The sequence below is a fragment of the Colobus angolensis genome, unplaced genomic scaffold, assembly GCF_000951035.1.
Source record: "Colobus angolensis palliatus isolate OR3802 unplaced genomic scaffold, Cang.pa_1.0 Scaffold153, whole genome shotgun sequence".
Taxonomy (NCBI): domain Eukaryota; kingdom Metazoa; phylum Chordata; class Mammalia; order Primates; family Cercopithecidae; genus Colobus; species Colobus angolensis.
In genome coordinates this window covers 5,243,527-5,247,817 of record NW_012114633.1, presented here as the reverse complement: position 1 = coordinate 5,247,817, position 4,291 = coordinate 5,243,527, and the positions used below count along the sequence as shown (strand labels likewise).

The 4,291-nt window shown below is 38.6% G+C and overlaps 1 pseudogene across 1 annotated transcript; it reads left to right on the top strand.

Moving 5' to 3' along the window:
* Positions 1-433: 433 nt before the first annotated feature.
* LOC105507801 lies at positions 434-2,823 on the top strand (annotated as a pseudogene). The gene has a single exon (XR_001001158.1). The product of XR_001001158.1 is annotated as an uncharacterized protein C18orf25 pseudogene (transcript).
* Positions 2,824-4,291: the final 1,468 nt, after the last annotated feature.

The window sequence follows — 4,291 nt, the reverse complement described above, 5'->3', positions numbered from 1 at the left end:
TCTGGCTCAACCATTATAACAGGGTCTTGTTTAGTCTGAGAAATATCTTGGTATTAATAAGTCCATTTTCTTTTTTTCCTAGCTATAAACAAATAAAAAAGTTCATGCTAATAAAAAGCTCTTCTCCAAAGATGACCGTATCTCTATGTTGTTCACACACAGTCTGCTTCTTATTGAATTTTCTTGTAATGTACTTGTATATTGGGATCTATCTTTCAAATGCCTTTCCTTAACTTTAATCAAGAATCAATTAGAAATTATTACTCAGTCTGTCATTTATCTGATTTTTTCAATGCAAATGTCTCCTTTGATGGAAGACCCATATCTTCCAAACTGATATCTATTCCTGCAAAATGGGAGACTCAAAATAATGCAAGGCATGGTGCCTACTCAAGAGCTCACAAAACATCCTAGAAATGGAAACTTTATTAAAATGAAAAAAAAGAGTTCACAAAATATAATACATGAGACTCCATAATGGATAAAACTATACACTTTGGTGGCGTTAGGAGCTGGATTATGTCCTCCCTCCAAATTCATGTGTTGAAATCTAACCCACAGTACCTCAGTATGTGACCATATTTGGAGATAGTCTTTAAAGATGTTTCTAAGGTTAAACAGGGATCATTAGTGTAGGCCCTAATCCAATATGGCTGGTGTATTTATAAGAAGTGATTAGGACACAGACACACACAGCAGAAAGACAACGTGAAGACACAGAATGAAAATGGCCATCTATAAGCTAAGAAAAGAGACTCAGAAGAAACCAACTGTGATGACACCTTGGTCTCAGGCTTACAGCCTCCAGAATTATGGTAAATAGATAGATAGATAATCATAATCAATATGTAGATACATAGATTTTTTTTAACAATTCACTACTGAATGTCATTAGGAGATATGGCCAATTGCAGAGTGAAGCAATAAATTATGATCTATTCTCTTACAGAAGCCAAAAACAGAAATAAGGAGAATATTAATTTAAAATTCAAATTAAGCCTGGGGGACAGTGCGTGCCCTGATGGGGTGCACAGAGCGAGCAAGGAGGCGCAGAGTTGCCGCAGAGCTCAGGGTTTCTTGACGATGTGGACAATGTAAATTTGAATTCTTGATCCAAGTAAGAGGCAGGAAGTGGCATCCAATCCTCTGAGTTCTGATCTCCCAGTCTTGGCCTGCAAGTTCTTTTGTTTGCTTTCCTCTTGCATCTTTGATACCATTTCCTAGAGGCTGCTCCATGATTTAACTTGAAATTCTGAAATGAAGATGGAGGAGGCAGTGGGAAAAGTCGAAGAACTCATTGAATCTGAAGTCCCACCAGAAACATTTCAACAAGAGACAGCAAAGGAGGAAGATGAATCTGTAGAACTGGAATCTCAAGTTCAGAAGGATGGTGTAGCAGATTCTACAGTTCTTTCTTCAATGCCCTGCTTGTTGATGGAGCTGAGAAGAGACTCTTCTGAGTCTCAGCATCCAGAGAGTGACAAGCCTACAACCGGCCGAGTTTATGACAGTGACTCCTCTAATCACTGCATGCTTTCCCCTTCCTCTAGTGATCACCTGGCTGATTCAGACACGTTGTCTTCCGCAGAAGAGAATGATCCCTCTCAGGCAGAAACGGCGGTAGAAGGAGACCCTTCAGGAGTGTCTGGTGCCACAGTTGGGCGCAAGTCTAGGCGGTCCCATTTCGAAAGTGAAACATCCACTATGGCTGCCAAGAAAAACTAGCAATCCAGTGATAAACAGAACGGGTTAAAAGTCATGGGAGCCAAAAGCACAAGGAGAGGATCAGGCTACTGAGACACAAACAGGAGGTTGCTGCAAGGAAGAAATACAACCTGCTACAGGACAGTAAGTAGTACCAGTGATAGTGACCTGACTTGTGACTCAAGCACGAGCTCATCAGGTGATGATGAAGAGGTTTCACGGAGCAGCAAGAGAATCACTGCAGAGATACCAGATAGACCTCCAGTTGTAGCTCATTATGATATGCCTGACACCAGCTCTGATCTAAAAGTGGTAAATGTGTACAATTTATTGGCAGCTGCAGTAGTTCAAGAGCACAATAATTCTGTATGCAGCCAGGACACAGGAGCTACCTGGAGGACCAGCCAGCTTCTACAGGAGCTGAATGCAGAAGCAGGTCATTTGCATCCAGGATTCCTAGCAAGTGAAAAAACATCTGCCAGCAATGCACCACTCAAGTAAGAAATTAATATTGCCTCTTCAGATAGTGAAGCAGAGATTGGGGGAGTTCAGGAACATGTAAGTTGTGTTCATCCTCGAGGTGGTGTGATTCTGAGTGTTTCTTCATGGAAGCGTGGCTCGGACACACAGTATCTTAGCACCAAGCAGACACAGTCATGGAACTGATGTGAGCCCCCAGCAGACTTGGGTTTCACCAGCAGAAGTTGTTGACCTTACCTTGGATGAGGATAGCAGGTGTAAATACATATTGTGATACAATGTCACTGTGTTTCTTCTGCACTGTTCCCTTCCAATTCCTCACCTTCTTTGTGACACAGAAGTTCATTGTCATGGCTTCAGCTTCAGAAAATGTGGCATTTGTAGGATTCAAACTCATGGAAAATTTCCTCCTCTCCTCCTTTTCTTAATTAAAAGAAGTCACTTAGGAAAAAAATGTAAATTAAATTTAAATAATCTGAAAAACAATGATGTGAGAAAGTCCTAAATTTTTACATTCTGGCATTCAATATAACACTTTTATCCATTTCAGCATCACATAGGCATTTAAAGGGAATTAAATATATCTGGAACACAAGCCACAAAATTCAAAAAGTTAAACAAGTTAATTAATAATGTGTGAAATATACAAAGTTCAAAAAAAATTATTGAGATCAGGCACTGTGGCTGCTGCCTGCAATCCCAGGACTTTGGGAGGCTAAGGCAGGAAGATTGCTGGAGGCCAGGAGTTTGAGACCAGCTTGGGCAACCTAGTGAGACCTTGTCTCTACAAAAAATAAAAATACATAGAAAATAAAATAGTTCTTGCAAAAAATGTGTGGAAAAAAGAAAAAACCACAGTTTACATAGTCTTCTAATTGTAAACTCATTTATTAAAGAAACAAAGGCTTTTTTTTTCTCTTTTCAAAAAGGTTTGGTCCTGTTGATAGCTCCTACCCACTGAGCACTCAGAACACAGAAGAGCCCTATAAGCATGGCATGTGGAGCACAAGAGCATAAGCATGCTATGTGGAAGAATTGCTATATTAGTTTCCACTATCTCAATATTAGACATAAGGAAAAGAAAGTCACCCCAGTCCTTGCACAGCGAGCCATGCAGAAAAAGCACTAGATGCCTGCAAGTCATAAACTGGAATATGAGACCCTCCATCATCAAGTATAGCTAACATTTCCAGGTTTACTTCTCTCTATTCCTCACCTTCTCTCTAGCTGTGCATCACTGTTTCATTTTCTAGTTCCTTGCTTTTTTCAATGTTGGCTTTCCCTCCTCTTCCTTCTTATACCTTTTTCTTCACCCAACACTCCATCATCAAATTCACCACTCTCTACAACTCACCACTCCTCCAAGATTTTGCTGAATTTCAAACCCCTCTATGAAAACTTTTGATGTTCTTAAGCCATATATAAATCATTGCACTAGGCTTACACATTTTTTATTTAATCTTTTCTACATCTTAATGGAGCAGACAGTAAATATTAAATGAAATGTCATGTGCAAATATGCATGGCAATGGCTGAAGCTTAGTGGGCATTCAGTAAACATTATCATTAATATGATGATGATGTCTTAATCCATCTCTTATTCTCTGCTTAGCATAGTGTTCTGTACATGGCTGATCCTCAATAAACATTTATAGGTTATGTTATAGAAACATATATCTTGTCCAGAGCCTCAAAAGTGAAAAAGTAATCTTTTTAAAATTTTATTATTTCAAAGTTTCTTTTCCCCCAAGTAGTTGGTATATATTTTTAGTCAAATTGATTTTTTGTGTCCTTTTCTGAAGCAGTGAAAGCAGAATACTTAGCTGTTGAGAGAAAGGTAACTGGTAAAATATATTAGTTAATACATTATTATCCTACTACAAGTGATTATATTGATTTATTTTCTAAATACTCCATTTAACATTGAATTGTTGAAATTTTGACAATTATAGGAGGCCTTCTCTGGGGAAAGGAATAATATCTTTTCCTATTTATAAATTCTCCTTATAAACAATTTTTCTTGTGTATACCTTTAGAGATACCCTAAGAATTTCACAACCAGATATAAAAATATAGGCCGGGGGCGGTGGCTCAAGCCTGTAATCCC